Source organism: Somniosus microcephalus, chromosome 10, assembly GCF_052327205.1.
Source record: "Somniosus microcephalus isolate GS21.2 chromosome 10, FLI_Smic_1.0, whole genome shotgun sequence".
Lineage (NCBI taxonomy): Eukaryota > Metazoa > Chordata > Chondrichthyes > Squaliformes > Somniosidae > Somniosus > Somniosus microcephalus.
The window spans coordinates 236,077,684-236,098,849 of record NC_140996.1 but is presented as its reverse complement, the minus strand read 5'-3'; the positions used below and the strand labels follow the sequence as shown (position 1 = coordinate 236,098,849).

General features: G+C 56.2%; 1 protein-coding gene across 2 annotated transcripts in view; it reads right to left on the bottom strand.

Annotated features, from left to right (window-relative positions):
- Window positions 1-21,166, bottom strand: part of fhip1b (FHF complex subunit HOOK interacting protein 1B) — a 335,260-nt gene extending 314,094 nt beyond the window's left edge. Inside the window, exon 1 of one of the 2 annotated variants that reach the window (XM_085999838.1) lies at window positions 21,092-21,166. The gene's annotated coding sequence lies outside the window, so the exon portion shown is untranslated. Of the gene's footprint in view, window positions 1-14,954; window positions 15,078-21,091 lie in introns of those variants that run through there. The other variant, XM_085999839.1, reaches the window with a different exon arrangement.

Here is a 21,166-nt window from a genome sequence, read left to right as displayed (position 1 = left end):
CTCCCACACTCTCTCTCACTCCCACACACAGCCGCGTGCCCTGTATGGGCGCACGGTGATCATCCCCAGATCCTAAAACCTGCATCATTCACCAGTGCTGACTGAGCTTTGAGCGGTCGCTCTCCTCGCTCCGAGTGGGGGCGAGGGTTTCAAGGCGCCGTGTGGGCACCCGGTGTCATATTCGAAGGGCCTCATTGCTCGTCCGAGCCTCGACCAATGAGCTTTGGCAGGCTATTCGACCGCAGGTGGCACGTCACAGCTGAGCCAAGAAGCCCCTCCCCCTATAATCACACCCGCTTCCAATCAGGAAGCCTTTGCCAGATCAGTGGGGGTGTACACGGTGGTGGGTGTGTAGTTGTGTGTGTGTGTGTCTGTGTGTGTGTGAGCGCGTGTGTGTGTGAGCGTGTGTGTGAGCGCATGTGTGTGAGCGCATGTGTGAGCACTTGTGTGTGTGTGAGCGCGTGTGTGTGTGTGTGAGAGCGCGTGTGTGTGTGAGCGCGTGTGTGTGTGAGCGCGTGTGTGTGAGCGCGTGTGTGTGAGCGCGCGTGTGAGCGCGTGTGTGTGAGCGCGTGTGTGTGAGCGCATGTGTGAGCGCGTGTGTGTGAGGGCATGTGTGAGCGCGTGTGTGTGAGCGTGTGTGTGTGAGCGCGTGTGTGTGTGTGAGCGCGTGTGTGTGAGCGCGTGTGTGAGCGCGTGTGTGAGCGCGTGTGTGTGTGAGCGCGTGTGTGTGTGAGCGCATGTGTGAGCGCGTGTGTGTGTGAGCGCGTGTGTGTGTGAGCGCGTGTGAGCGCGTGTGTGTGAGCGCATGTGTGTGTGTGAGCGCGTGTGTGTGTGAGCGCATGTGTGTGTGTGAGCGTGTGTGTGAGCGCGTGTGTGAGCGCGTGTGTGTGTGAGAGCGCGTGTGTGTCTGTGTGTGTGTGTCATTGTGTGTCAGTGTGTGTATGTGCCAGAACCTTTAACTGCTACGTGTACGTTGACAGCGCAAGCACTGAGCGTGCAAATGCCTCATCCAGCTGCTGAGGCAGTGTGAGAGTGTGAGGCAGTGTAGGTAGTGTGAGAGTGAGAGTGAGGGTAGGAGAGAGTGTGAGAGAGAGTGTGAGAGAGAGTGTGAGAGAGAGTGTGAAAGAGAGTGTGAGAGAGTGTGTGAGAGTGTGAGAGTCTGAGAGAGTGTGAGAGTGAGAGAGTGTGTGAGAGTGTGAGAGAGAGTGTGAGAGAGAGAGAGTGCGAGAGAGAGGCAGTGTGAGTGTGAGAGAGTAAGAGTGTGTGAGAGAGTGAGAGTGAGGCAGTGTGAGTGTGAGAGAGTAAGAGTGTGTGAGAGAGGAGTGTGAGAGAGAGGGAGTGTGAGAGTGAGTGTGAGAGAGTGAGGGTGAGTGAGAGTGTGAATGTGAGTGTGAGAGTGAGGCAGTGTGTGAGTGTGAGGCAGTGTGAGAGTGAGGCAGCGTGTGAGTGCGAGGCAGTGTGCGAGAGTGTGAGGCAGTGTGTGAGTGTGAGGCAGTGTGCGAGTGTGAGGCACTGTGAGAGAGTGAGGCAGCGTGTGAGTGTGAGGCAGTGTGAGAGAGTGTGAGGCAGTGTGAGAGAGTGAGGCAGTGTGCGAGAGTGTGAGGCAGTGTGCGAGTGTGAGGCAGTGTGCGAGTGTGAGGCAGTGTGCGAGTGTGAGGCAGTGTGAGAGAGTGTGAGGCAGTGTGAGAGAGTGAGGCAGTGTGCGAGAGTGTGAGGCAGTGTGCGAGTGTGAGGCAGTGTGCGAGTGTGAGGCAGTGTGAGAAAGTGTGAGGCAGTGTGTGAGAGTGTGAGGCAGTGTGCGAGTGTGAGGCAGTGTGTGAGTGTGAGGCAGTGTGAGAAAGTGTGAGGCAGTGTGTGAGAGTGTGAGGCAGTGTGAGAGAGTGTGAGGCAGTGTGAGAGTGTCAGGCAGTGTGTGAGAGTGTGAGACAGTGTGTGAGTGTGAGGCAGTGTGAGAGTGTGAGGCAGTGTGTGAGTGTGAGGCAGTGTGTGAGTGTGAGGCAGTGTGTGAGAGTGTGAGGCAGTGTGAGAGTGTGAGGCAGTGTGAGAGTGTGAGGCAGTGTGTGAGTGTCAGGCAGTGTGCGAGTGTGAGGCAGTGTGAGAGTGTGAGGCAGTGTGTGAGTGTGAGGGAGTGTGAGAGTGTGTGAGGCAGTGTGTGAGTCTGAGGCAGTGTGAGAGTGTGAGGCAGTGTGTGAGTGTGAGGCAGTGTGCGAGTGTGAGGCAGTGTGCGAGTGTGAGGCAGTGTGTGAGTGTGAGGCAGTGTGAGAGTGTGAGGCAGTGTGCGAGTGTGAGGCAGTGTGAGACAGTGTGCGCGTGTGAGGCAGTGTGTGAGTGTGAGGCAGTGTGAGAGTGTGAGACAGTGTGAGAGTGTGAGGCAGTGAGAGAGTGTGAGGCAGTGAGAGAGTGTGAGGCAGTGTGCGCGTGTGAGGCAGTGTGCACGTGTGAGGCAGTGTGAGAGTGTGAGGCAGTGTGCTAGTGTGAGGCAGTGTGAGAGTGTGAGGCAGTGAGAGAGTGTGAGGCAGTGTGCGCGTGTGAGGCAGTGTGCACGTGTGAGGCAGTGTGAGAGTGTGAGGCAGTGTGCTAGTGTGAGGCAGTGTGTGAGTGTGAGGCAGTGTGAGAGTGTGAGGCAGTGTGCGAGTGTGAGGCAGTGTGAGACAGTGTGCGCGTGTGAGGCAGTGTGTGAGTGTGAGGCAGTGTGAGAGTGTGAGACAGTGTGAGAGTGTGAGGCAGTGAGAGAGTGTGAGGCAGTGAGAGAGTGTGAGGCAGTGTGCGCGTGTGAGGCAGTGTGCACGTGTGAGGCAGTGTGAGAGTGTGAGGCAGTGTGCTAGTGTGAGGCAGTGTGAGAGTGTGAGGCAGTGAGAGAGTGTGAGGCAGTGTGCGCGTGTGAGGCAGTGTGCACGTGTGAGGCAGTGTGAGAGTGTGAGGCAGTGTGCTAGTGTGAGGCAGTGTGTGAGTGTGAGTCAGTGTGAGAGTGTGAGGCAGTGTGAGAGAGTGTGAGGCAGTGTGAGAGTGTGAGGCAGTGTGTGAGTGTGAGGCAGTGTGCGAGTGTGAGGCAGTGTGAGAGTGTGAGGCAGTGTGAGAGTGTGAGGCAGTGAGAGAGTGTGAGGCAGTGTGCGCGTGTGAGGCAGTGTGTGAGTGTGAGTCAGTGTGAGAGTGTGAGGCAGTGTGAGAGAGTGTGAGGCAGTGTGAGAGTGTGAGGCAGTGTGTGAGTGTGAGGCAGTGTGAGAGTGTGAGGCAGTGTGAGAGTGTGAGGCAGTGAGAGAGTGTGAGGCAGTGTGCGCGTGTGAGGCAGTGTGCACGTGTGAGGCAGTGTGAGAGTGTGAGGCAGTGTGCTAGTGTGAGGCAGTGTGAGAGTGTGAGGCAGTGAGAGTGTGAGGCAGTGTGCGTGTGTGAGGCAGCGTGTGAGTGTGAGTCAGTGTGAGAGTGTGAGGCAGTGTGAGAGAGTGTGAGGCAGTGTGAGAGTGTGAGGCAGTGTAAGAGTGTGAGGCAGTGTGTGAGTGTGAGGCAGTGTGCGAGTGTGAGGCAGTGTGAGAGAGTGTGAGGCAGTGTGAGAGTGTGAGGCAGTGTGTGAGAGTGTGAGGCAGTGTGAGAGAGTGTGAGGCAGTGTACTTCCCACAGGGGCGGGGGGTGACGACACTCACCGACACTCTTTAATATTTACATTAATGGATTGGCAAAACTACTTGAACAATCTACAGCACCCGGCCTCATCCTATATGAATCCAAGGTTAAATTCCTCCTCTATGCAGACGACCTGGTTCTGCTGTCACCAACTAAGGAGGGCCTACAGCAGAACCTGGACCTGCTGGAGTCGTACTGCCAGACTTGGGCCCTGACAATAAATCCCCAAAAAACCAAAGTCCTTGTGTTCCAGCAAAGATCCAAACATCAGGGACCCAAAATAAATTTCACAGTAGGAACAACCAAAATTGAACAAACCACTAACTACACATACTTGGGCTTAAAAATCAGTTCTACGGGAAACTTCAAACTGGCTGTGAATGAACTGAAAGAGAAAGCAAGAAGGGCTTTCTATGCCATCAAAAAATCAATCCAAATAGAAATCCCAATTAGCATTTGGCTCAAAATTTTCAAATCAGTAATTGAACCAATTGCACTCTATGGCAGTGAGGTATGGGGACCGCTGACACAACAAGAATTTGCAAAATGGGACAAACACCCAATTGAGATCCTACATGCAGAATTCTGTAAAAGTATCCTCCGGACTCAAAGGAAAACAGTAAACAATGCATGCAGGGCGGAACTAGGCCAATATCCATTAATAATCACTATCCAAAAAAGAGCCACCAAATTTTGGAATCACCTACAAATGAGCAACCCCCAATGCTATCACTACGACGCCCTGAAATGCCAAGAGCTGACCATAAAGAAGAATACCCTCAGTCAACTAGTCCTGGGACTCAGTGAAGTAACTACTAACAATACTAACAATAACCAGCCCCAGGACAGTGACAGGGTAACACAAAGAATTCGACCCAACACAATCGTCGCTAAGCAAAAGGAAAAATATCTGACATATTGGGCAGAAACAACAAAAACCCAAAGCAAACTCAATTGCTACTTGGCCCTAAACAGACAATACAACGTAGCTGATTACCTGACCATGGTAAAGGACAACAAACTGAGAAGAACCTTGACAAGGTACAGACTTAGCGAACATAGCCTAGCGATCGAAAAAGGCAGACACAGGCAGACCAGGCTGCCAAGAGAAGACAGGATATGCTCTCACTGCAGTCAGGGAGTAGTGGAGACAGAGATGCACTTCCTCACAGCCTGTGGAAAATATCAGGGCATCAGGGAGAATTTCTACCAAAAATTCTCACAAATATGCCCTGAATTCAGAAATCTGAATGACAACCAAAAACTCCCATTCCTACTGGGGGAGGAGAGAAGCTGTGTAACACTGGCGGCACACTATGTTACAGCTTGCCATGAACAGAGGGACAACCAGTAAACTAAGAAAAGAGTATATATAAACAAGGCGAATGTATATTTATACACTCAGGGATATACCTGTTTATACACTGTATGAATAGAACTGCGTTTATGTGTCCAACCATAAATGTATTTTGATGCTTTGGCAACATAAGATGTACCTTATCATGCCAATAAAGCGATTTGAATTTGAATTTGAATTTGAGGCAGTGTGTGAGTGTGAGGCAGTGTGAGAGTGTGAGGCAGTGTGAGAGAGTGTGAGGCAGTGTGCGAGTGTGAGGCAGTGTGCGAGTGTGAGAGAGTGTGAGGCAGTGTGAGAGTGTGAGGCAGTGTGAGAGTGTGAGGCAGTGTGCAAGTGTGAGGCAGTGTGAGAGAGTGTGAGGCAGTGTGAGAGTGTGAGGCAGTGTGTGAGTGTGAGGCAGTGTGTGAGTGTGAGGCAGTGTGAGAGAGTGTGAGGCAGTGTGCGAGTGTGAGGCAGTGCGTGAGTGTGAGGCACTGTGTGAGAGTGTGAGGCAGTGTGAGAGTGTGAGGCAGTGTGAGAGAGTGTGAGGCAGTGTGTGAGTGTGAGGCAGTGTGCGAGTGTGAGGCGGTGTGAGAGTGTGAGGCAGTGTGAGAGAGTGTGAGGCAGTGTGAGGCAGTGTGTGAGTGTGAGGCAGTGTGAGAGAGTGTGAGGCAGTGTGTGAGTGTGAGGCAGTGTGTGAGTGTGAGGCAGTGTGAGAGAGTGTGAGGTAGTGTGTGAGTGTGAGGCAGTGTGAGAGTGTGAGGCAGTGTGCAAGTGTGAGGCAGTGTGAGAGTGTGAGAGAGTGTGAGGCAGTGTGAGAGTGTGAGGCAGTGTGAGAGTGTGAGGCAGTGTGCAAGTGTGAGGCAGTGTGAGAGAGTGTGAGGCAGTGTGCGAGTGTGAGAGAGTGTGAGGCAGTGTGAGAGTGTGAGGCAGTGTGAGAGTGTGAGGCAGTGTGCAAGTGTGAGGCAGTGTGAGAGAGTGTGAGGCAGTGTGAGAGTGTGAGGCAGTGTGTGAGTGTGAGGCAGTGTGTGAGTGTGAGGCAGTGTGAGAGAGTGTGAGGCAGTGTGCGAGTGTGAGGCAGTGCGTGAGTGTGAGGCACTGTGTGAGAGTGTGAGGCAGTGTGAGAGTGTGAGGCAGTGTGAGAGAGTGTGAGGCAGTGTGTGAGTGTGAGGCAGTGTGCGAGTGTGAGGCGGTGTGAGAGTGTGAGGCAGTGTGAGAGAGTGTGAGAGAGTGTGAGGCAGTGTGTGAGTGTGAGGCAGTGTGAGAGAGTGTGAGGCAGTGTGAGAGAGTGTGAGGCAGTGTGTGAGTGTGAGGCAGTGTGTGAGTGTGAGGCAGTGTGAGAGAGTGTGAGGTAGTGTGTGAGTGTGAGGCAGTGTGAGAGTGTGAGGCAGTGTGCAAGTGTGAGGCAGTGTGAGAGTGTGAGGCAGTGTGCGAGTGTGAGGCAGTGTGAGAGTGTGAGGCAGTGTGCGAGTGTGAGGCAGTGTGAGAGTGTGAGGCAGTGTGAGAGTGTGAGGCAGTGTGAGAATGTGAGGCAGTGTGAGAGAGTGTGAGGCAGTGCGCGAGTGTGAGGCAGTGTGTGAGTGTGAGGCAGTGTGAGAGAGTGTGAGGTAGCGTGTGAGTGTGAGGCAGTGTGTGAGTGTGAGGCAGTGTGTGAGAGTGTGAGGCAGTGTGAGAGTGTGAGGCAGTGTGAGAGAGTGTGAGGCAGTGTGAGAGTGTGAGGCAGTGTGAGAGAGTGTGAGGCAGTGTGAGAGAGTGTGAGGCAGTGTGCGAGTGTGAGGCAGTGTGTGAGTGTGAGGCAGTGTGCCAGTGTGAGGCAGTGTGAGAGTGTGAGGCAGTGTGAGAGAGTGTGAGGCAGTGTGTGAGTGTGAGGCAGTGTGAGAGAGTGAGGCAGTGTGAGAGAGTGAGGCAGTGTGTGAGTGTGAGGCAGTGTATGAGTGTGAGGCAGTGTGAGAGAGTGTGAGGCAGTGTGAGAGTGTGAGGCAGTGTGAGAGTGTGAGGCAGTGCGTGAGTGTGAGGCAGTGTGAGAGAGTGAGGCAGTGTGTGAGTGTGAGGCAGTGTGAGAGAGTGTGAGGCAGTGTGAGAGAGTGAGGCAGTGTGAGAGAGTGAGGCAGTGTGAGAGTGTGTGAGGCAGTGTGAGAGTGTGAGGCAGTGTGAGAGAGTGTGAGGCAGTGTGAGAGTGTGAGGCAGTGTGAGAGAGTGTGAGGCAGTGTGTGAGTGTGAGGCAGTGTGAGAGTGTGAGGCAGTGTGAGAGAGTGAGGCAGTGTGAGAGAGTGTGAGGCAGTGTGAGAGTGTGAGGCAGTGCGCGTGTGAGGCAGTGTGCGAGTGTGAGGCAGTGTGTGCGAGTGTGAGGCAGTGTGCGAGTGTGAGCAGTGTGCGAGAGTGTGAGGCAGTGTGTGAGTGTGAGGCAGTGTGAGAGTGTGAGGCAGTGTGAGAGAGTGTGAGGCAGTGTGTGAGTGTGAGGCAGTGTGAGAGTGTGAGGCAGTGTGAGAGTGTGAGGCAGTGTGAGAGAGTGAGGCAGTGTGTGAGTGTGAGGCAGTGTGAGAGAGTGTGAGGCAGTGTGAGAGAGTGTGAGGCTGTGTGAGTGTGAGGCAGTGTGAGAGTGTGAGCAGTGTGCGAGAGTGTGAGGCAGTGTGTGAGTGTGAGGCAGTGTGAGTGTGAGGCAGTGTGCGAATGTGAGGCAGTGTGAGAGTGTGAGGCAGTGTGTGAGTGTGAAGCAGTGTGCGAGTGTGAGGCAGTGTGTGAGTGTGAGGCAGTGTGCGAGTGTGAGGCGGCGTGTGCGAGTGTGAGGCAGTGTGCGAGTGTGAGGCTGTGTGTGCTGGCAGCCGTGTGAATGCTGCATTCATCGATTCCGCCCCAGTGTGTCAATAAGGACACATGGCTGGAAGGGCCCAGAGTGAGGGCTGCAAACCCTCAGTACACAGACACTTCCTGTGCAGTGCAGAGCTGTGTCAGCCAAGGGACGCAGCTGGGAGGGGGTGCACTCCACTTACAACCTGAAACCACAATAAAGAGACCCTGCACCCAGCGCACTTTTACCAAACAGCCAGGCCCCAACACAAAGAACAAGGTACGGTCTGTGCTCAATTCTAAGGAACCTTACTGGCTGCACCTCACACAGCCTCTGTTAACAGTATGACCGACAGCCCAGACTGTGAGCAGCACACTAAACGGAGCGAGGCAGCCTTACTGACGGTTGAGGGAACGCTGCCCTGTCGCAGGGGCAGTACTGAGGGAGCGCTGCACTGTCGGAGGGTCAGTACTGAGGGAGTGTCGCACTGTTGGAGGGACAGTACTGAGGGAGCGCCGCACTGTCGGAGGGGCAGTACTGAGGGAGCGTCGCACTGTTGGAGGGGCAGTACTGAGGGAGCGCTGCACTGTCGCAGGGGCAGTACTGAGGGAGCGCCGTACTGTCGGAGGGTCAGTACTGAGGGAGTGTCGCACTGTTGGAGGGACAGTGCTGAGGGAGTGCCGCACTGTCGGAGGGGCAGTACTGAGGGAGCGTCGCACTGTTGGAGGGACAGTACTGAGGGAGCGTCGCACTGTTGGAGGGTCAGTACTGAGGGAGCGCCGCACTGTTGGAGGGACAGTACTGAGGGAGCGCCGCACTGTCGGAGGGTCAGTACTGAGGGAGTGTCGCACTGTCGGAGGGGCAGTACTGAGGGAGTGCCGCACTGTCGGAGGGGCAGTACTGAGGGAGCGCCGCACTGTCGGAGGGACAGTACTGAGGGAGCGCCGCACTGTCGGAGGGGCAGTACTGAGGGAGCGTCGCACTGTTGGAGGGACAGTACTGAGGGAGCGCCGCACTGTCGGAGGGGCAGTACTGAGGGAGCGCCGCACTGTCGGAGGGGCAGTACTGAGGGAGCGCCGCACTGTCGGAGGGACAGTACTGAGGGAGCGCCGCACTGTCGGAGGGGCAGTACTGAGGGAGCGCCGCACTGTCGGAGGGACAGTACTGAGGGAGCGTCGCACTGTTGGAGGGACAGTACTGAGGGAGCGCCGCACGGTCGGAGGGACAGTACTGAGGGAGCGCCGCACGGTCGGAGGGACAGTACTGAGGGAGCGCCGCACTGTCGGAGGGGCAGTACTGAGGGAGCGCCGCACTGTCGGAGGGACAGTACTGAGGGAGCGCTGCACTGTCGGAGGGACAGTACTGAGGGAGCGCCGCACTGTTGGATGGGCAGTACTGAGGGAGCGCCGCACTGTCGGAGGGGCAGTACTGAGGGAGCGCCGCACTGTCGGAGGGGCAGTACTGAGGGAGCGTCGCACTGTTGGAGGGACAGTACTGAGGGAGCGCCGCACTGTCGGAGGGACAGTACTGAGGGAGCGTCGCACTGTCGGAGGGGCAGTACTGAGGGAGCGCCGCACTGTCGGAGGGACAGTACTGAGGGAGCGCCGCACTGTCGGAGGGGCAGTACTGAGGGAGCGTCGCACTGTTGGAGGGACAGTACTGAGGGAGCGCCGCACTGTCGGAGGGGCAGTACTGAGGGAGCGCCGCACTGTCGGAGGGGCAGTACTGAGGGAGCGCCGCACTGTCGGAGGGACAGTACTGAGGGAGCGCCGCACTGTCGGAGGGGCAGTACTGAGGGAGCGCCGCACTGTCGGAGGGACAGTACTGAGGGAGCGTCGCACTGTTGGAGGGACAGTACTGAGGGAGCGCCGCACGGTCGGAGGGACAGTACTGAGGGAGCGCCGCACGGTCGGAGGGACAGTACTGAGGGAGCGCCGCACTGTCGGAGGGGCAGTACTGAGGGAGCGCCGCACTGTCGGAGGGACAGTACTGAGGGAGCGCTGCACTGTCGGAGGGACAGTACTGAGGGAGCGCCGCACTGTTGGATGGGCAGTACTGAGGGAGCGCCGCACTGTCGGAGGGGCAGTACTGAGGGAGCGCCGCACTGTCGGAGGGGCAGTACTGAGGGAGCGTCGCACTGTTGGAGGGACAGTACTGAGGGAGCGCCGCACTGTCGGAGGGACAGTACTGAGGGAGCGTCGCACTGTCGGAGGGGCAGTACTGAGGGAGCGTCGCACTGTTGGAGGGACAGTACTGAGGGAGCGCCGCACTGTCAGAGGGACAGTACTGAGGGAGCGCCGCACGGTCGGAGGGACAGTACTGAGGGAGCGCCGCACTGTCGGTGGTGCCGACTTTCGGATGAGATGTCAAACTGAGGCCCCATCTGCCCTCTCAGGTGGGCGTTAAAAATCCCATTGCACTATTGTGTGTCCTGAGGCCAATATTTATCCCTCAACCAACATCACTAAAACAGGTTATCTGGTCATTCTCACAGTGCTGTTTGTGGGAGCTTGCTGTGCGCAAATGGCTGCCACATTTCCTACATTACAACAGCGACTACACTTCAAAAAAAGTACTTCATTGGCTGTAAACGCTTTGGGCCGTCCTGAGGTGGTGAAAGGCACTATAGAAATGCAAGTCTCTTTTTCTCACTTCCTTTCTTCCCGCCCTCTACGATTGCAATTATCTCTGTCTCAAGAGACCCACGCTCGATCCTTTACCAGCTGCTCACTGCCTTGTGCCTGTAGGTTTAATATTTGTTCTGGACACTGTTGAAGTATTTACTGCCCGTCCCTAGTTACCCTCGAGTACTGAGAGTCGACCATGTAGGTGTGGGACTGGAGTCACGTGTAGGCCCCGACCGGGTAAGGACGGCAAGTTTCCCAGGTTAGCACAGCCTATGGAGGCATAACAGCAATCCAGCTGTGAGAGGTGGACCTACGTCCTAAGCAGGCAGCTTTCAGTGTCAGCTTGGCTCAGCGATCCTGACTCAGAAGGTCGTGTGTTCAAACCCCACTCCAGGACTACAAACATATAATCCAGGCTGACACACCAGTGTTATACTGAGGGCGTGCTGCACTGTTGGAGGGTCCCCTCCTCCCCTGAAGGTGCTGACTCTCACTGGGGTACGGGTCCCCTCCTCTCCTGAAGGTGCTGACTCTCACTGGGGTACGGGTCCCCTCCTCTCCTGAAGGTGCTGACTCTCACTGGGGCACAGGTAACCTCCTCTCCTGAAGGTGCTGACTCTCACTGGGGTACGGGTCCCCTCCTCTCCTGAAGGTGCTGACTCTCACTGGGGAACGGGTCCCCTCCTCTCCTGAAGGTGCTGACTCTCACTGGGGTACAGGTCCCCTCCTCTCCTGAAGGTGCTGACTCTCACTGGGGTACGGGTCCCCCCCTCTCCTGAAGGTGCTGATTCTCACTGGGGTATGGGTCCCCTCCTCTCCTGAAGGTGCTGACTCTCACTGGGGTACGGGTCCCCTCCTCTCCTGAAGGTGCTGACTCTCACTGGGGTACGGGTCCCCTCCTCTCCTGAAGGTGCTGACTCTCACTGGGGTACGGGTCCCCTCCTCTCCTGAAGGTGCTGACTCTCACTGGGGTACGGGTCCCCTCCTCTCCTGAAGGTGCTGACTCTCACTGGGGTACGCGTCCCCTCCTCTCCTGAAGGTGCTGACTCTCACTGGAGTACGGGTCCCCTCCTCTCCTGAAGGTGCTGACTCTCACTGGGGTACGGGTCCCCGCCTCTCCTGAAGGTGCTGACTCTCACTGGGGTACGGGTCCCCTCCTCTCCTGAAGGTGCTGACTCTCACTGGTGTATGGGTCCCCTCCTCTCCTGAAGGTGCTGACTCTCACTGGGGTACGGGTCCCCTCCTCTCCTGAAGGTGCTGACTCTCACTGGGGTACGGGTACCCTCCTCTCCTGAAGGTGCTGACTCTCACTGGGGTACGGGTCCCCTCCTCTCCTGAAGGTGCTGACTCTCACTGGGGTACGGGTCCCCTCCTCTCCTGAAGGTGCTGACTCTCACTGGGGTACGGGTCCCCTCCTCTCCTGAAGGTGCTGACTCTCACTGGGGTACGGGTACCCTCCTCTCCTGAAGGTGCTGACTCTCCCTGGGGTACGGGTCCCCTCCTCTCCTGAAGGTGCTGACTCTCACTGGGGTACGGGTCCCCGCCTCTCCTGAAGGTGCTGACTCTCACTGGGGTACGGGTACCCTCCTCTCCTGAAGGTGCTGACTCTCACTGGGGTACGGGTCCCCGCCTCTCCTGAAGGTGCTGACTCTCACTGGGGTACGGGTCTCCTCCTCTCCTGAAGGTGCTGACTCTCACTGGGGTACGGGTCCCCTCCTCTCCTGAAGGTGCTGACTCTCCCTGGGGTACGGGTCCCCTCCTCTCCTGAAGGTGCTGACTCTCCCTGGGGTACGGGTCCCCTCCTCTCCTGAAGGTGCTGACTCTCACTGGGGTACGGGTCCCCTCCTCTCCTGAAGGTGCTGACTCTCACTGGGGTACGGGTCCCCTCCTCTCCTGAAGGTGCTGACTCTCACTAGGGTACGGGTCCCCTCCTCTCCTGAAGGTGCAGACTCTCACTGGGGTACGGGTCCCCTCCTCTCCTGAAGGTGCTGACTCTCACTGGGGTACGGGTCCCCTCCTCTCCTGAAGGTGCTGACTCTCACTAGGGTACGGGTCCCCTCCTCTCCTGAAGGTGCAGACTCTCACTGGGGTACGGGTACCCTCCTCTCCTGAAGGTGCGGACTCTCCCTGGGGTACGGGTCCCCTCCTCTCCTGAAGGTGCTGACTCTCACTGGGGTACGGGTCCCCTCCTCTCCTGAAGGTGCTGATTCTCACTGGGGTACGGGTCCCCGCCTCTCCTGAAGGTGCTGACTCTCACTGGGGTACGGGTCCCCTCCTCTCCTGAAGGTGCTGATTCTCACTGGGGTACGGGTCCCCGCCTCTCCTGAAGGTGCTGACTCTCACTGGGGTACGGGTCCCCGCCTCTCCTGAAGGCGCTGACTCCCACTGGGGTACGGGTCCCCTCCTCTCCTGAAGGCGCTGACTCTCACTGGGGTTCGGGTCCCCTCCTCTCCTGAAGGTGCTGACTCTCACTGGGGTACGGGTCCCCTCCTCTCCTGAAGGTGCTGACTCTCACTGGGGTACGGGTCCCCTCCTCTCCTCAAAGTACTGACTCTCACTGGGGTACGGGTCCCCTCCTCTCCTGAAGGTGCTGACTCTCACTGGGGTACGGGTCCCCTCCTCTCCTGAAGGTGCTGACTCTCACTGGGGTACGGGTCCCCTCCTCTCCTGAAGGTGCTGACTCTCACTGGGGTACGGGTCCCCTCCTCTCCTGAAGGTGCTGACTCTCACTAGGGTACGGGTCCCCTCCTCTCCTGAAGGTGCTGACTCTCCCTGGGGTACGGGTCCCCTCCTCTCCTGAAGGTGCTGACTCTCACTGGGGTACGGGTCCCCTCCTCTCCTGAAGGTGCTGACTCTCACTGGGGTACGGGTCCCCTCCTCACCTGAAGGTGCTGACTCTCACTGGGGTACGGGTCCCCTCCTCTCCTGAAGGTGCTGACTCTCACTGGGGTACGGGTCCCCTCCTCTCCTGAAGGTGCTGACTCTCACTAGGGTACGGGTCCCCTCCTCTCCTGAAGGTGCTGACTCTCACTGGGGTACGGGTCCCCTCCTCTCCTGAAGGTGCTGACTCTCACTGGGGTACGGGTCCCCTCCTCTCCTGAAGGTGCTGACTCTCACTAGGGTACGGGTCCCCTCCCCTCCTGAATGTGCTGACTCTCACTGGGGTACGCGTCCCCTCCTCTCCTGAAGGTGCTGACTCTCCCTGGGGTACGGGTCCCCTCCTCTCCTGAAGGTGCTGACTCTCACTGGGGTACGGGTACCCTCCTCTCCTGAAGGTGCTGACTCTCCCTGGGGTACGGGTCCCCTCCTCTCCTGAAGGTGCGGACTCTCCCTGGGGTACGGGTCCCCTCCTCTCCTGAAGGTGCTGACTCTCACTGGGGTACGGGTCCCCTCCTCTCCTGAAGGTGCTGATTCTCACTGGGGTACGGGTCCCCGCCTCTCCTGAAGGTGCTGACTCTCACTGGTGTATGGGTCCCCTCCTCTCCTGAAGGTGCTGACTCTCACTGGGGTACGGGTCCCCTCCTCTCCTGAAGGTGCTGACTCTCACTGGGGTACGGGTCCCCTCCTCTCCTGAAGGTGCTGACTCTCACTGGGGTACGGGTCCCCTCCTCTCCTGAAGGTGCTGACTCTCACTGGGGTACGGGTCCCCTCCTCTCCTGAAGGTGCTGACTCTCACTGGGGTACGGGTCCCCTCCTCTCCTGAAGGTGCTGACTCTCACTGGGGTACGGGTCCCCTCCTCTCCTGAAGGTGCTGACTCTCACTGGGGTACGGGTCCCTTCCTCTCCTGAAGGTGCTGACTCTCACTGGGGTACGGGTCCCCCTTTTTACTCCTCTCCCTGCTCCAGCAGGGGACATCACAGCCCAGCTCGATCCTGTACTTCCCTGATGTGTATACTTTCCATCAAAGGTTGCCGGATTACGAACACGAAAGGAACGAACCCGGCTGATTTTTTTAACCCCCATTCTCCCCGGGGCACTGAGGCTAATTGCAGTGACCCTGCCTCATCGCAGTTAGTGCCTTTTCACTGGGTACAACAGCCTAGTGGTTGTGGAGCTGAACTAACAACACAGAGATCGTAAGTTAAAACCCCACCACGGAATGTGAAATTAAATTGAATAAATCTAGCAGCAAAAAACAACTCTACCTCTGCTTGGTGCTGATGTCCACTCCCTCAGCACTGACCGAGGGTCCGTCAGGGATCCTCCTGTTCCTGTACTGGTGCAATGAGTATTTCTGGATTAAACACATTTCCTGTATTTCTATCATTAACTGGGAATGTCTGAGTAATACAGCCACTCCCCTCCCTGCCACACTTTGCACTGCACTTTCCTGCCAAGGTCTCGGAGAGGGAGCAGGAATACACTGGGGAAACACTCCGTGCAGTAGCACAACGCCACACAGACACATCTCAGCTTCCAATTAACCGGGGGAGCCGACTGGTGCCCTCTGGCTAGGATGGGGTGGGAGGAGACGGAGAGAGAGAAATACAGAGAGACAGATTGAAAGAGAAAGCGAGAGTGAGAGACACAGAGAGAGAGAGAGAGAGACACACACACAGACAGAGAGAGAGGGGGAGGAATTACCTTTCCAAGTTGCTTCCTTTAGTTTCTTGCCCAGGGTTGTGGTGCGTGAACCTCCCCAGGTACGGGAGCTTTATTCCCTCGGACTGCGTCGAGTTAAGATCGAGCTGAGTTTTATAGAACAGTCGCTCTGGAGCAGCCAGACTGTGGGTGTGTGTCTTTAATTGCTCACCTACAAGAGGGGAGGATGGAAGGTGATTGGCTGTCCTGTAATCAGACACTCCAACAACCTGCGCTCCTGTGGAATCGGAAATGTTTACAGTTGGAAACAGCCCTTGGCCCCACCGATCAACTGACTGCCCTCGGCCCCTTGCAGCAACCCAGCGCCCCCAACATTGCGTCCAGTCCCTGCAACACCACACGGGCAACAAGAAAAGCCAGCCAGCACCAGGCCATGGCCAGGAGCTCAGAGACACAGGATGATTAAACACCGTATGGGTGAGGCACAGGGTAGGGCAACATTGTGAGGTAACCCACAGACAGCTGCAGACATGTCTGCAGGGAAGATCTGCAGACAACTCAGGATTACATAGGATATACGATACAGAAACAGGCCATTTGGCCCAACCAGTCCATGCCGGCGTTTATGCTCCACTCGAGCCTCCTCCCGTCTTTCCTCATCTAAATCTATCAGCGTAACCCTCGATTCCCTTCTCCCTCAGATGCTTGTCCAGCCTCCCCTTAAATGCATCGATACTATTCACCTCAACCACTCCCTGTGGCAGCGAGTTCCACATTCTCACCACTCTCTGGGTAAAGAAGTTTCTTCTGAATTCCCTATTGGATTTCTTGGTGACTATCTTATATTGATGGCCTCGAGTTTGCTCTTCCCCACAAGTGGAAACATTCTCTCTTTCATAATCTTAAAGACCTCTATTAGGTCGCCCCTCAGCCTTCTCTTTTGAGCCCCAGCCTGTTCATCCTTTCCTGATATGTGTAACATCTCAGTTCTGGTATCGTCCTTGTAAATCTTCTCTGCACCGTCTCCAGTGCCTCTCTATCCTGTTTATAATCTGGAGACCGGAACTGTCCACAGTGCTCCAAGTGTGGTCTAACCAAGGTTTGAGTCGCTAGATTACAATACAATGCATCGCTGTCCCAGTCACTCACTCGCTGCTCCCTACATTACGGTGCAATTTTAGACTTTTGAAGAAGTTAAGCTTGTGCAAATTATATATAAACAAATCTCTAAAGGAAAAAAAAACTTGCATTTCTATAGCGCCTTTCACGACCACCAGACGCCTCAAAGCACTTTACAGCCAATGAAGTACTTTTTGAAGTGGAGTCACTGTCGTAATGTAGGAAAGGCGGCAGCCAATTTGCGCACAGCAAGCTCCCACAAACAGCAATGTGAAAATGACCAGATCATCTGTTTTAGTGATGTTGGTTGAGGGATAAATATTGGCCCTAGGACACCGGGGAGAACTCCCCTGCTCTTCTTCGAGATAGTGCCATGGGATCTTTTACATCCACCTGAGAGAGCAGACGGGGCCTCGGTTTAACGTCTCATCTGAAAGACGGCACCTCTGACAGTGCGGCGCTCCCTCAGTGCTGCCCCTCCGACAGTGCGGAGCTCCCTCAGTACTGCCCTTGCTCCCCTCAGTACTGCCCTTCTGACAGTGCAGCACTGCCTCAGTACTGCCCCTCCGACAGTGCAGTGCTCCCTCAGTACTGCACCTCCGACAGTGCAGTGCTTCCTCATTACTGCCCCTCCGACAGTGCAGTACTCCCTCAGTACTGCCCCTCTAACAGTGCGGCACTCCCTCAGTACTGCACCTCCGACAGTGCAGCGCTTCCTCAGTACTGCCCCTACGACGGTGCACCACTCCCTCAGTACTGCCCCTCCGACAGTGCGGCGGTCCCTCAGTACTGCCCCTCCGACAGTGCAGTGCTCCCTCAGTACTGCCCCTCCGACAGTGCAGTGCTCCCTCAGTACTGCCCTTCCGACAATGCGGCGCTCCCTCAGTACTGCCCCTCCGACAGTGCGGAGCTCCCTCAGTACTGCCCTTGCTCCCTCAGTACTGCCCTTCTGACAGTGCAGCACTGCCTCATTACTGCCCCTCCGACAGTGCAGTGCTCCCTCAGTACTGCCCCTCCGACAGTGCAGCACCCCCTCAGTACTGCACCTCCGACAGTGCAGTGCTTCCTCATTACTGCCCCTCCGACAGTGCAGTACTCCCTCAGTACTGCCCCTCTAACAGTGCGGCGCTCCCTCAGTACTGCACCTCCGACAGTGCAGCGCTTCCTCAGTACTGCCCCTCCGATGGTGCACCACTCCCTCAGTACTGCCCCTCCGACAGTGCGGCGCTCCCTCAGTACTGCCCCTCCGACAGTGCAGTGCTCCCTCAGTACTGCCCCTCCAACAGTGTGGCACTGCCTCAGTACTGCCCCTCCGACAGTGCAGTGCTCCCTCAGTACTGCCCCTCCGACAGTGCGGCGCTCCCTCAGTACTGCACTGGAGTGTCGGCCTGGATTTTTGTGCTCAAGTCTCTGGAGTGGGGCTTGAGGTGCCAAGTTACTCAGTGCGTAAACACCCCATGTGGTGACAGGAAGGAAGGTCCCCGGGTCGATGCCTGCTCTGGTTCCTTCACTGTGGCTTCTCAGGTTAAAGGAGCAAGTCCTGAGGCACTGCATCGATAGAGAGAATTCTCCTTCGGCAGGTTCTGCACAATCACTGTATCGCAGACTCCACTTCGCCCATTTAATCTAATGAATGGGGAAAAGGTTTCTCCCCAGATTTAATATACTTTCAACTCGGTCACCCCTGTGTAACACAGTCGATTAACTGCAGTGAACGCTGTGACCGCTGTTCAACCTCCGTCGCCTCCAGTCCAGATCCAAGGTTGTCCCATCCTCTGTCGTCGAATTACAGTATGCAGATGATGCTTGCGTCTGCGCTCACTCGGAGGTCGAACTCCAAACCATCGTCAACACCTTCACCGAAGCGTACGAGAGCATGGGCCTTACACTAAACATCCGTAAGACAAAGGTCCTCTACCAACCTGCCCCCGCCACACAGTACTGCCCCCCGATTATCAAAATCCACGACAAGGCCTTGGACAACGTGGACCACTTTCCATACCTCGGGAGCCTATTGTCAACAAGGGCAGACGTCGATGACGAAGTCCAACAGTGCCTTCAGTGTGCCAGTGCAGCCTTCGGTCGCCTGAGGAAGAGAGTGTTTGAAGACCAGGACCTCAAACCCGGCACTATGCTCATGGTCTACAGAGCAGCAGTGATACCCGCTCTGCTGTATGCCTCAGAGACATGGACCATGTACAGCAGGCACCTCAAAGCACTGGAGAGGTACCACCAATGCTGCCTCCGCAAGATCCTGCAAATCCATAATCTAAATGTACACTCTCGGGAGCCGCAAGCCTACATTTCGTTGTACTGCACTTGTGCACTAACAATGACAATAAAGTTGATTATTATTATTATTATTATCAGGATAGGCGCACCAATGTCAGTGTTCTCGCTCAGGCCAACATCCCCAGCATCGAAGCTTTGACCACGCTCGCTCAGCTCCGATGGACGGGTCACATTGTCAGCATGCCCGATACGAGACTCCCAAAACAAGCGCTCTACTCGGAGCTCCGGCACGGCAAGAGAGCCCCAGGTGGGCAGAGGAAACGCTTCAAGGACACCCTCAAAGCCTCCTTGAAAAAGTGCAACATCCCCACTGACACCTGGGAATCCCTGGCCCAAGACCGCACAAAGTGGAGGAGAAGCATCCGGGAAGGCGCCGAACACCTCGAGTCTCTTCGCCGGGAGCAAGCGGAAGCCAAGCGCAGGCAGCGGAAGGAGCACACGTCAACCCAAGCACCCCACCCACCCGCCCCTTCAACCACCGTCTGCCCCACCTGTGACAGAGACTGTAGGTCCCACATTGGACTCATCAGTCACCTGAGAACTCATTTTTAATGTGGAAGCAAGTCATCCTCGGTTCCGAGGGACTGCCTAAGAAACTCCCTCTCTAATCCAGACCCCCCCTCCCTCTCTCCACACATACGCCAGCCAGAAATCACAAACCAATCTTGGGGAGCAGGATTGAAAATACCTCTTTAAAATTTGGAGACATCTGATAAACAGTCTGAAGCACTGACCACATTCTCTACACAACCTGCATTTCACCTCTGTCTCAAATCCCACCCCAGGGCCTGTCTTGACACACCAATCCCCTGCAGGCACTGAGAGGCAGCTCGGTGAACTGAACAATGGGCCAGGGACAGGTACAGCAGTAACTCTCTGCACATTCAGGCACAGCTTTGCTGAGGCAAGCAGATAGTTGAGCTGTAACCTACCTGCAAGTCCCACTCCAGAGACTTGAGCACAAAATCCAGGCTAATACTCCAGTGCCGTGCTGAGGGAGTGCTGCACTGTCGGAGGGGCAGTACTGAGGGAGCACTGCACCGTCGGAGGGGCAGTACTGAAGGAGCGCCACACTGTCGGAGGGGCAGTACTGAGGGCGTGCTGCACTGTCAGAGGGTCAGTACTGAGGGAGCGCTGCACTGTCGGAGGGGCAGTACTGAGGGAGCGCTGCACCGTCGGAGGGGCAGTACTGAGGGAGTGCTGCACTGTCGGAGGGGCAGTACTGAGGGAGTGCTGCATTGTCAGAGGGGCAGTACTGAGGGAGTGCTGCACTGTCGGAGGGGCAGTACTGAAGGAGCGCCACACTGTCGGAGGGGCAGTACTGAGGGAGTGCTGCATTGTCAGAGGGGCAGTACTGAGGGAGCGCCGCACTGTCAGAGGGGCAGTACTGAGGGAGTGCTGCATTGTCAGAGGGGCAGTACTGAGGGAGCGCCGCACTGTCGGAGGGGCAGTACTGAGGGAGTGCTGCATTGTCAGAAGTGCCGTCTTTTGGTTAAGACGTTAAACCGAGGCCCCGTCTGCCCTCTCAGGTGGACATAAAAGATCCCTCACCCACTATTTCAAAGAAGAGCAGGGGGAGATCTCCCCGGTGTCCTGGGGCCAATATTTATCCCTCAATCAACATCACTAAACAGATTATCTGGTCATTTATCACATTGCTGTTTGTGGGAGCTTGCTGTGCGCAAATTGGCGGCTGCATTTCCTACATTACAACAGTGACTGCACTTCAAAAAGTACTTCAATGGCTGTAAAGCGCTTTGGGACATCCTGAGGTGGTGAAAGGTGCTGTATGCAGTGACTACACTTCAAAAGTACTTCTTCTGGGACACATGCTGTTTGTTGGCAAGAGCTGGCCGCCTCGTTTGCAACCGAACAGCACCTCAAAAGCAATCTGCTGATTGACGTCCTGAGGATGCAATATGGAGAAGAATAATTACGAAGTTCTTTCTTTCTCCAGACACAATCTAAGTGAAAAGGATAGAATCTTCCGATCCTTTTCACAGAAGTTAAGATACAGATCAGCCGTGATCTCATTGAACGGCGGAACATGCTCGAGGGGCTGAAGGGCCTCCTCCTGTCCAATGACACGGTATGAAATGTACACACAATCACTGTTACACTTCACTAACTTCCCAACCACAGCAGTGAGACAAACTCCTCTCTGTTACAGAAAGCACACAGCACGGGAACACAAACACGATGTGGGCACAGAACACCCCAGACACTGCAATAGTACAGTTACTGTTCAAACAAGATCACAGAGCCTGAGCAAGAGAAACCCATTTTGGTCAGGGATCAGGGACTGGGATCAGGGTCTGGGATCAGGGACTGGGATCAGGGTCTGGGATCAGTGACTGGGATCAGGGTCTGGGATCAGGGACTGGGATCAGGGTCTGGGATCAGGGACTGGGATCAGGGTCTGGGATCAGGGACTGGGATCAGGGACTGGGATCAGGGTCTGGGATCAGTGACTGGGATCAGGGTCTGGGATCAGGGACTGGGATCAGGGTCTGGGATCAGGGACTGCGATCAGGGACTGGGATCAGGGTCTGGGATCAGGGACTGGGATCAGGGATCAGTGACTGGGATCAGGGATCAGGGACTGGGATCAGGGTCTGGGATCGGGGACTGGGATCAGGGTCTGGGAACAGGGATCAGGGTCTGGGATCAGGGACAGGGATCAGGGACCAGGAACCAGGGTCTGGGATCAGGGACTGGGATCAGGGATCAGGGACTGGAATTCTCCCCCTCCCCCCTCAGTCACTCACCGCCGCAGCTCCGCCATTTGCAATCCCACATACGTCATCACGCAGCACGTAAAGGACGCAGGTTACGTCCCCGAA